The sequence below is a fragment of the Homarus americanus genome, unplaced genomic scaffold (genome assembly GCF_018991925.1).
Source record: "Homarus americanus isolate GMGI-L3 unplaced genomic scaffold, GMGI_Hamer_2.0 scaffold47345, whole genome shotgun sequence".
Taxonomy (NCBI): Eukaryota; Metazoa; Arthropoda; class Malacostraca; order Decapoda; family Nephropidae; genus Homarus; species Homarus americanus.
Window position 1 is genome coordinate 1 of NW_024746369.1, and position 12,346 is coordinate 12,346.

The 12,346-nt window shown below is 38.9% G+C and overlaps 1 long non-coding RNA gene across 1 annotated transcript; it reads left to right on the forward strand.

Annotated features, from left to right (window-relative positions):
• Positions 1–1,984: 1,984 nt before the first annotated feature.
• On the forward strand, positions 1,985–3,370 carry LOC121879217. The gene is made up of 3 exons (XR_006091288.1): positions 1,985–2,110; positions 2,647–2,739; positions 3,309–3,370. It is a non-coding gene; the product is annotated as an uncharacterized LOC121879217 (long non-coding RNA).
• Positions 3,371–12,346: the final 8,976 nt, after the last annotated feature.

Consider the following 12,346-nt stretch of genomic DNA (forward strand, 5'->3'; position numbering starts at 1 on the left):
TGTGTTGGTATTGACGACACTTACATTCGTTCTTGCACTAATGACACTTTACGGAGGTCGGGACAACACCATGAGATCTAAAAATGCTATAGTTTTAGTGTGGAGGTAATGGTTTATGTAAACAGTTGGGGACAGTGAGTACACGTGGTGTAGTGGTAGATGGAAGTTGCAAGTTTAATTTTCATTCTACGTAAATTACAACTTTAAGCATGTTGCAGGTGACAGCTGGTGTACTTGAAGGCCAATGGAGAAGTGACAGAACCTTGAGCAAGACTTAACACCCAGCATGTTACTTCAGCCTCATCAGTTAAGTTACTTATATATTATCTTGTCTATTATGGTCAGCCCATAAACCACTCAACACTGTGCTCCTACACTGGGCAGTGGAGGGTGTGTGTGTGGGACCTGGCTGACTGTGAATGTTGGAGGGCTCTGGAGGACTGTGTGTGTGTTGGAGGACTGTGTGTGTGTTGGAGGACTGTGTGTGTGTGTTGGAGGACTGTGTGTATGTGTTGGAGGACTGTGTGTGTGTGTGTGACTGACTGTGTGTGTGTGTGTGTGTGTGTGTGTTTGGAGGGACTGTGTGTGTGGTATGTTTGGGACTGTGTGTGTGTGTGTGTGTGTGTGTGTTTGGAGGGACTGTGTACTGTGTGTGTGTGTGTTGGAGGGGGACTGTGTGTGTGTGTGTTGGAGGGGACTGTGTGTGTGTATGTGTATGTTGAGAGACTGTATGTGTGTGTGTGTGTGTGTTGGAGACTGTGTGTGTGTGACTGACTGACTGTGTGTGCTGACTGACTGTGTGTGTGTGTTGGAGGACTGTGTGTGTGTGTGTGTGTGTGTGTGTTGGAGGACTGTGTGTGTGTGTGTGTTTGTGTTGGAGGGACTGTGTGTGTGTGTGTGTGTGTGTTGGAGGACTGTGTGTGTGTGACTGACTGACTGTGTGTGTGACTGACTGTGTGTGTGTGTGTGTGTGTCTGGAGGTGTGTGTGTGTGTTGGAGGGGACTGTGTGTGTGTGTGTGTGTGTTGGAGGAGGACTGTGTGTGTGTTAGAGACTGTGTGCCCATGTGTGTGTTGGAGACTGTGTGTGTGTGTGTGTTGGAGAGACTGTGTGTGTGTGTGGAGACTGTGTGTGGGTGGACTGTGTGTGTGTGGGTGGACTGTGTGTGTGTGGAGACTGTGTGTGTGTGTTGGAGAGACTGTGTGTGTGTGTGTGTGTGTTGGAGGACTGTGTGTGTGTGTGTGTGTGTTGGAGGACTGTGTGTGTGTTGGAGGGCTCGGTATTATTGCAGTTTCGGCCAGTACATGCCTGACTTTTAACCATCCCCAACCTTTAGATCTCCTTATTGGAGTATTTCTAACACCATTTTAACCAGGGAGCAAAGAATGTCAGAAAGGAGTTTTAAAGATTTCCATGCTTTTTTGGGGGGGGGGATATAATTCTAAAGAGGGTGCTTTCCCCTGGAAATAAAGGCCACATTTCATTGAATCGACCCAAAATACACAGGATAAACGAATTTCTAAACTACGAGGGCATATTCGACGAAACTGCAATTTTACAATGGGCTCTGGAGAGCTGCGTGGACTGTCTAGATAAACTGAGCTGGGAGTCAAATTAAGATTAGCTGTAGAGATTTGGGAAAGCTTAATAAAGTGCTATAAAAATGTACAGGACTAAATGCCAATTAGTTACAGTATTAGTGAGCATTAGTAGTAGTAATGTGATTAATAGTAAGTAAAGCTGGTTGTTAGTAGGTGGGTTTTAACTAACAAATTAACTAACCTAATCAGCCTAACATAGATTAAATGTAACTAATCTAGACTAACCCAAATTAATATTAAGTTACCTATTATATAGTTTATATATTGGATAACAAATATATTAAAGAATGTAACTTAAAATTTGCCACAAGTTAACTGATCATGAATTCAGAAAGTTAAGCTAGAAAAAATTTCACTTGTTTAAATTATTAAAAATCAATAGCTTGCGTACTTTGCAGTTTCCTTTTCAAAATCTAATCGTGTACTGTACTGACTTTCTCCTCAGGTTAAGCTGGCCAGAAGTAACATCATACTGAACCTAAGGAGAAATAACTTAAAATGCCAGAACAGGTAAAGTCAACTTACTGAGTTTTATTTAGGCAAGGGAAGCTTGTGGGACTTGTGAAATCATTAAACATTGTGTGGGTGTGGCTTGTTGTAATTAGGGTGGGGGGGACAATATGGCTTGTGTGTTGGCATATGGGGTGAGCAGGTGTGTTGGTAAAGTTTTTCATTCAAGCTAAATGTGACCAAGTTGTCAAGGGGAATACCTAAGGGGGCTTGAGGGGTGGGAGGAAGGGAGGGAGGATTCAGTAAGTGAACAGTGGTAAACTGTTGTGTATGAAGCAGTGTGGAGAGATTTAGTAGTGTAGCAGTATTGGTGATGAAGGCTTGTTATGATTGGCTATACTATTGTTGTGCTAAATGTTAGTTGTTGAGGTATCAAGAAAACTAAAACACTAATGCAACTTAAAATAAGATCTTTTGTAGATAAGGTATTTAAATAAACAATTGGGGATAGTATAAGTACATATAGTCTGGTGGTAGATGGAAATTGTATGTTTAATCTTCATTGTACATAAATTACAACTTTAAACATGTTGCAGGTGACAGCTGACGTACGTGAATGCCAATGTAGAGGAAGTGACCGACACCTTGAGCAAGATGTAACACCCAGCATGTTACTTAAGCCTTCTTAGGTAAATTACTTATGTACCTTAGTATGGCCATCCCCAAAAACTAATGGAAGTAAGACTCGAGAGGAGGGACTTACTTTGTGTGAAGGGTAGGAAAGGAGGAGCATTGGGCGGTGGAGGGGCGCTCGTACAGTGCAGGGGCGCTCGTACAATGGGGGTGGGGCCTCGTACAGTGGGGGTGGGGGCCTCGTATAGTGGACGGGCGCTCGTACAGTGGGGGTGGGTGCCTCGTATAGTGGACGGGCGCTCGTACAGTGGGGGCGCTCATGCATGGATGGTGGTGTGCTCAAGCAATGGTGAATGGAGTGCATGTTAAAAATGTGATGCAAAAAATAGCATGTACTATGAAGGCATGTGGGGGATGATGCCTAGATGAAGACTGCTGCAGCCAAAAGGGAGAAGGACAATGCTCCTGTGTAAGGTGATATAGGAGGGTGTTTGAGTGTATGGATATATCACATATATATAAGAATGCAAGTTTAGATTCCAAGAAATTCTGGAGTAAATGTTGTGTATTGGTAGTAATACATTAAGGCTAATTAAGATTGATCTAAATCCAAATCATGTTGCAGGTGGTTGGTGTACAAGATAGATGGACCAGACACAACAAGGTGACCACGACTGTCTAGCATCCCACACCTTGAGGACTACCACCTTACTAAGAAAGAACAGAATTGGTGTTCTGTACACTACTGTAAGAATAGTGTACTGCAATGTAAAAGTTAAGTATTACTGAAACCTTTTTTATATAATTTAGCAAAACTTGATATATTACTTAAAATAGTGCATTTAAGAACATACAGTACAAGTTAACCTCAATATTGTGTATTGGTTGTGTTATAAAATAGCTTAATTAATTCAGATGTAGAGTATCTAAAAACAAATATAATGTTGCAGGTGGTTGGTGTACAAGATAGATGGACCAGACACAACAAGGTGACCACGACTGTCTAGCATCCCACACCTTGAGGACTACCACCTTACTAAGAAAGAACAGAATTGGTGTTCTGTACACTACTGTAAGAATAGTGTAATGTGAAAGTTAAGTATTACGGAAATATTTTTGTTATAATTTAGCAAAACTTGAGAAAATACTTAAAGTACTGTACTAATGCATTCAAGACTGTAGGAGTGAACCTTGATTAAAGCCACACAAAGTATTAAAAATAGCAAGATACATTATGTACAGTAGCATTATTAACTACAGTGGTAGTCAGTTTTGTTGTGGTTGCAAAAAATTTCCATTTTATAATACTATATTTTTCGTCCACAGGTGAAGTATCAGCAAGGTGTACAACGAGATACACGGACATCAATCAAACGGATTGTGAGAGGTTTGAATATCTCGCACGGATCCATTTCTCTTAGTGGTTTGTAAAATTAAGTGTAATGTGTAATTGTTGTTCAGTGTGGGAAGGCCTCTGGTGGCTTGTTGAGGGATGGCGTTTGTACCGGGGGAGGCGTTTGTACCGGGGGAGGCGTTTGTACCGGGGGAGGCGTTTGTACCGGGGGAGGCATTTGTACCGGGGGAGGCATTTGTAGTGGTAGAGGCACTTGCACTGGGAGGTGTTTGTAATGGTTTGTACTCCTACAATGTCTGTGTATAACAAAATAAATAAATATTGAATGAACTTTACGTTTCATATTCCGAAGTTGAATGATAATGATCTAAATAAACCACAAGTACAGTAGAACTGTAAACTATACCTGAAACATGAACTAAAGTGATCAACTTGGATACACCCACATGATGGCTTCTGGGTAACTTAGAACATATATACATTAATTACATATAACTATCACCAATTGACATCAAAGTGCCATTCATTGTACGTACAACTGTTACAAACTAATGCCCATGTGATGCCCTATTGGGTACATGTAATCAAAACTACTAGATACCCACAGATGGCACAAATAATGCATTTAAGTCACAGACGCCTCGGACAAAGGATTTCGACAACCTTACCGGGAGAACGGGCGTCTCGTGTTCATTTTGAAATTCATCGGCCATGACCGTAAAGAACATTTTTTATTGCATACATACTATTAATTTGAAAGTATTGTATATATACAGTAAATGAAAGTAAAGTACAGTAAGAATTTTACTTACTAAATGTTGACAATCTGGACACTGCACACCAATTGCTGAATGGAAGTGTTTTACCTGAAAATATAGAAGAAAAAATCTTGTAAAATTGTAATAAACAACTTATGAACCCCCATCCCCCTACCACCCCACCCCGCCCCCTAAAGACTTGGTAACGGATAAATTTAGAAATATATCTGTACTGTGCCTGGCCAAAATTATTCACAAAGTACAAGACTTCCATTATTATCTAAAGCTAAATTTTGTGTAGGACCAAAACCTGACAAGATACTTTATAAAACCTTAAGGTCTAGTGAAATAAACTCACCTTATGTGGAGTCTGCAATATAAGGGTTGAATTGTGAAATCCACAACCGCTGGTAATGTGACGGCCTCACCATCACTGATGTATCTGCCGAGAAATAATAATGGTAGTGGTACTGTAATGTGATTTCTTGGGACACTGGAGAAAGATATCTAGTGATGTTGCCAATCATTACAAGTTTTCTCTGATTTTCTTCTGTGCTAATATTTGGTAATGTAGGTTTAAGAACATAAGACTGCAGGAATAGCCAGTAAATTGATATATACTGTACCTAGACAGTGCAGGTATAAAACCAGGCTATATGACCAAGGATATTTTGTATTTCTGTATCAGCTTCTGGACTGTTATTGTATATTGCAATAAATGTGTAGTGTATACATATGAAAATAAAAAATATACTGTATATTCAATTCTTTATTTTGTATTACCTATCTACAAAGATATAAAAACATAGTACACAATGTACAGTACATATGTAATTTTTTTCTATGTTGCTGACAGAAAATATTACCTTTTTCAGAACAATTTATAATGTAAGTTTGTTAGGTGGCGATGGTAGATACAACACTGCAGTAGCCCTCCTCCTTTATCCGGGCTTGGGACCGGCATGTTCGACTGAACAAGGCGGAGTTACTACTGTGCATTCTACGTCTAACTACGGTGCTGTTAGTGCTATCAACTATAACTTGAAAAACTTTACCTTTATTACCTCCAAGAAGCACCTTGTAGTAGGTCCAGTCAGCCACACAAACAAACCTGGAATACAAAAAACTTTAAAACATAACATTCATAAATACTTGCATATAGACATTATATATTGTCATAAGTACTTTACCTGTTTGGAGGAGTTCTCGACCAGCCACACGTTCACCTCGGAGGCGCACAATCTGAAAGAAATGAGAAAACCTTAGTCCCATCCACACACATTAAAGGTGGGAGGTTGGGTGTGTGAGAGGGTGAGTGTATGGATGGGAGTGAGGGTGTGTGTATGGGAGGACCTCCCCCACACACACCCTCACTCCCATCCATACACTCACCCTCTCTCACACCTTTCCTTATACCCAACACTCCCACCCACCCACCAACCCTCCCTCCCTCCCACCCCCCCTCCCTCCCACCCAACCCTCCTCCTACACCACCTACCCTCCAACCCAACTCACATACCTACCCATCCCAACTCCCTTCCCATCCACCCAACCTTTTGGGTGTGTGGATGGGAGGTAGTGTTTGTGGATGGGAGGAAGAGGATGTGCATGGGAGGATGAGGGTGTAGATGGGAGGAAGAGGGAGTGGTTAGGAGGAAGAGTGTGTGGTTGGGAAGAAGGGTGTGGTGTGCCATGCCCTCCTCCATGCAAACACAGCATCGAAAAATATTCTGAAGAAAATTGGTTTGTATTGCTGTAATATTGTATTGTGAGGACTCAATTGTGTTTTACTATGAATGATAAGTGTGCAGGGATTATGGTGGTGTAAGAGAGAGAGAGCCTTATAATAGTTGTGAGGAGGTAAGAGACTTGCTGTGTAGGCACGGCTTATAGCACTATTTTACCCTCACTTATATATCATATTATTGTATGCCAATAATTATTATTCAATATATTTAGCAATGGTTTTACTGTATCAATTTGACTAACAAATTATAAATATAATATAATATCTTGAAGGTTCTAAGGTTCTTGTGGCCCCAGAATATACTACATATTATTTTATTGATAACTTTAAACTATTGTAACATAGTAGAGATAGGAACACGTAAAGGAAAATAGAACATGATTAAATTATAAATATATTAACCAACAGCTCAACGTTTAACAGTTATGATACAGTTTAGGTATAGACTAAAAAATGTTTATCTAACCTAACCCAATTCAACCTACATCATTATATGTCCTTAAGAGAAGTGGGACATCTTGGAGTATCACAAGGGAGATAATGATTAAGCATTTATTATGTAATGACTAGTGTAATAATGCCCACAGCCATCCTGTCCACAATCCCATTAAAATCATAGACAATCTCCGCAGCTAACGGTCAAATACCCTTTGGATATTTGCCCAGCCAGCACAGTCAAATAACACCTTCATAACTTGTACTGGGTAGTGGTGGTGGAGTCCCTTAGTACCACAGTACTGTGTTTATATTTGATTCATATTATCCACAGTTGTTCTGTGGATGATGTAGTATTAATGGTAAAATTTCACTTGTTACCACCAAGCATTTGGAAGTTGAAATTATGCTTGATGGATGTAAAATGTTATATAGATTTGATTCTATTGTTTGAAATTTTTTGGTACAAATTTAGAAATTAAAAAGTTTTGATTTTAGGGGAAAATTTGACATTTCCTACGAACATATAGGACAAGAGTGTACAGTGTATGTAATTAATTTGCATTAGTATATAAGTATACTGTATTGATTGCACCAGTATAGAATATATAACCTAATCTAAACCATACTAGCCTAACAGATGGACTATGCCAAGATCTGATTGGTTAACAAACCAGCAACTAAAATGTAAAATATCTCACTTATACAGAACTTAATTTGTGACAGAAATGCCATAGAAGAAAAGTGTTTTAGAATGATCAAAACTACTGATTGCAACCATAAAATTATCAAAAAATTTTGGGTGGCAACAAATGACATAATATCATATTAACTAATAAAAATTAACACAACTTTTTATTTTAATTATAAATACCAGTATTTTTTTATATCTTCTCTATGAACATAAATCACCTGTAATGGGCAGGACATGAAAGATGACGGAGAGTACGGGGTAAAACACGGTGAAGAACTGATCATGTGACACTAAAATGATGTCTCCACGCTCTTTGACACAGAGAAATTAACTATTTACTGTAAACAATCTACCAAAAAATATGACGTGGCAGCCTGTGTTGTTGTCCGCTCTTAAACCAATAAACACTGACTCCGGTAATACTGTACTTAACTTGTCAATAAATGACAGACCCTCACATTGGTGGTTTTATTACCATATACCGGTATATAAAATTGATTGTGTTTTTTTCTTTTAGGCTTTACTATCCAGATTCATGAGTCTATTATCTCCACAAATCCCTTATTTATTTCTTCGTTTGGTTAAGTAGGATCTTAAACCTATTCTATGCACATTATAAATTATGAGAATTATATTGTTGGAATCAAATCCCATAATAATGAGTTTAAATACATTTCCAATTTCTTTTGAGTAATATTGGTTAATGAGTGAAACTTATGTTCTTATATTTCATTTTCCCTCCCTAGTTATGACTTCTTGTTGGCGTTGCTGTTCATCAAATCGTAAATTATCTGCAAGACCCATTGTCAGATTTATAGCCGAGTGATGGGGCCTGTTCAACGACCAAGAGGGCCAAGATTATTTATTAACGATTGCCATATATGATATTATTAGTTGTAATTTCTATAATGAAACTATTTGGAAATAAAACCAATTATACCATAGAACACTATTTTTATTTATGACAACTAACGAGCCAGTTCACAACATTTTATGTATACTGTATATGAATTCATAAATTATTAAACTACACGCACATATATGTAATGATAGTTTAAGTATATAACATAGACAGGAAAGAATTATATAAACTGAAGTACAGCAACGAATAACTGAATGTAAATAAATTTTTCTCAAATAACCAATAAGACAATAATGAAAACTGATAATGTTTATGAACAAATTGACAACAGAGAAATAATGAGAAAATATTCCTCCCATTAATAACGTCTATATACACAGTACTGTACTCATTATGTGATAGTGATAATTAACTCAATACAATTTAATTTTCCTGCTTTTTCCTCCAAGTTCAATTTCTGTGTAAGGTCTGCCCAAAATACAGTCAAGACCAGCTTACTTTTTCAACTTTGAGTCATTGAATGCCTATATTGTGTAAGCAAGTGACAGTTGAGAAGGAGTGTTCACATATTGCAGTGCTTGTACCAAATGTGAGGGCAGCCGCATAAAGCTTGTGTATGTGAGTTAATCCATTCAAGAAAGGATATGATATCTTGAAATTTTCACCAATGTTTTTGAGAACTGGGCAATAAAATTCTTCGATAAGTCACTTAGCAACATGACATTCACTTACCAGAAGAGACGACTCATTGTCGACACCTATGAGTTTAGCCAATGGGACAAGATTTTCCGGAAGCAATAAACAAGTCTTGGATTCTGGCCAACGACTAGAAATGACTGTAAGTAGTCTAATATTATGCTCACCAAACTCAGCATTGAGTTCACCAAGGCAGTTATCTAAAATATTGTAGTACAGTTGATGATGTAAATCAGCTTCACTATCAAAACCATGAACAGTAGAATGTCTTACAGTTGTTTCAGTCACTGTTAAGTATTGGAGCAGTTTGTGTTTATACCAACAGACCCAAAGGCAGTCCTGGTGGATCAAGTTTCCAATCTAGGTCATTGGAACAACTCATTGGTAGGGGTACCCGCCCTATGGCAGTTCCCAGGAATATAAAAACATTTTCACTCTCCAAATTTTTTTACAGCATATTGAGATAGAATATATTCAAAACTTAGGAAATGACTTTGTTGATAAAAGTCTTGTTTCCATATGAATTAAGACCGTCAGTTATTTACAAATGTGATCATGAGTACACAGCCATGCATCAGCCAACACAGTCCCACCAATACTGGAGTCTCGAGTACAGCAGACAGTGTTTTAGAGAAGAAACAACAGCATATACTTATAGAAAACCTCTACAAGTAGATGGTGCCTGTACTGTATTGATAGAGATAACACCAGAGAGAGAAAAAAGGAAGGTTTACATCTGTATTCCTTTACTTTGCTGGAGACAAACTGGGTCATGATAAAAAAGGAAGTGGCTACTTAACCAGGAGTTCCTGGCTGGTCACACTGGAGGTTATGTGAGAGGGTTATGCCTCCCAGTCACTGCTGACTTCTTAGAAGTGCCACACAGTCCTCAGCCTCCCTCACCTTCGGTGACTGGAGACAGGCTAAACAACTTAGCAACGTTTAATGTCATCGATGACGGCCCCGTTAAGGTGTGGGAAGCTATTTCCCACGCCAAAGTATAACATATGAACAAGAATGATATTAAAGAACTCATAGAAGAAGAAATAGACGCGCAGAGAGAAATTAAGAGACCCGACGGAAAATCCACCTCGGCTCTAGTTGGATTTTTCCACAAACTTCCCGAGACGGTCACACTGGGATGGGACACCGTCTGAGTGAGATCTTACGTGCCATGACAGACCAGATGCTTCAAGTGTCAGCGGTACAGTCACCCACCCAAAAAATGCAAGGCCCCAGAAGATGTGTGCTACAGATGTGTGTCTTCTGGACACCAGGCGGTCGAATGTCCAGGTGGTCGGAGGTCGTAAGTCGGGGAGGAGCTGTAATCTATATGATGAAGAAAAAGACCCCACCACTAACACCAATGGTAGGAGACTTATCTCACTTTTCAGTGCAAATGAAGATGTTAGGTTATGATCAACCTAATGGAAATGTAACTGAGAAAGGAATTAGAATTAACAACTGGGCATTCATTCTACAAACAGAATTAGTTGCCATACTTTCAGCCATTAAATTTATTTAAATCACCATCACCGACAGTCTCGTCATCACTGACTCTCTATCCTGCTTGCTCTTAACTTAAGTTGTCACGCATTTGTCTGTGAAGCCAGACACAAATGTGGACCTTGTTGATGGAGGTGTCAAGATCAAACTGTTGTTGATCCCTTCTCACACAGGCCTCAAAGAACATGACAGAGTTGATGCCCTCGCCAAACTCGCGTCTAACAAAGACACTGTTGAACACAATTTGGGTCTGTCAAAAAGAACCCTTAAAACTATTACTAGGAAAGAACAGATTGATGAATTTGATGCAAGCAGACAAGTGCAAACAGGCATTAGTCAATACAGTGTTTACCATGATGAGAAGTATCAAGTGAAACATGTATATGGAGCAGGGAACTAGATCACTAGATTACAAGATAATGGAACTGCTAAAGTAAGATAAGGATATAAGTACCTCTGGCAGTATATCCCTCAAGCAGATGTGAAAAAAACTAAATGCAAAGTGTGTGATCAAACAAATGACCACAAACTGGAATACCACGTCCTTGACTGTGTGAAGACAGAACCTTTTACGGACAGGTCCAAATACACTGTGTGTGAAATGAACAACACTTTATCTCTAAATGGCAAGATAGCCGATATATTAAGACTGCATCCACTTTTTTTAACTCAGTTGCTATATCATTTCCCATCTATAGAACCAAACACACAATATGCTTGAATACTTCTCATGCAAATGCGAATAACAAAGTGTGTGGCCAGGCATATTGCCTCACACTGTTGTACTCAGGCAGTTGTGAATAAGTTACCCTCGATGTACAAAAATAAAACAAACAATGTATTTGAAATACTCTGTAACATTCAATGTCATAATGTCCTGACCACTGGGGTTAGTTATCCAGACCCCTTGTGACCTCAACTCTGTAATTCTTTTGTGCTACTGCTCACAGGATAAGTATGGGGTGCACAATAAACTGGTCACTGTAAGTGGCAAAATTAATTAAATTTTAACCATCCGCTACATTTGGTTGTACAGTAGTGCATACTATTGGAAAGCAAGCAGTGGTCACGTCACCCGGCCACTGTGTCAGCAATTATAGCTAACCACAAAAAGTTGGTGGATGTACTTGATACATGTGAGGAAAATGAGTGTGATGCAGCAGTGTGGCAACTGGATTATTGAAACAGATAAAATGCAGAAAAATTCATGTTTACTGCATACCGTGTGAAGGAATTTCTGCCAACACTTGGACCTGCAGATCAGCTTTTACAATCACATGACTGACTTCATGACAAGAATTCACCTTATTGAATCTCTTGTCAGTAGTGTTAAAGACATCTGGAACAACACTGGCAATGAGAATATCTCATCAAAACTTGATCATCACGACCTTACAGAATACCATCAGGAAAAGCAAAAGCATAACACAAACTGCCCCAATACTTAACAGACTAAAACAACTGTAAGACATTCTAATGTTCATGGTTTTGATAGTGAAGCTCATTTACATCATCAACTGTACTACAATATTTTAGATAACTGCCTTGGTGAACTCAATGCTGAGTTTGGTGAGCATAATATTAGACTACTTACAGTCATTTCTAGTCGTT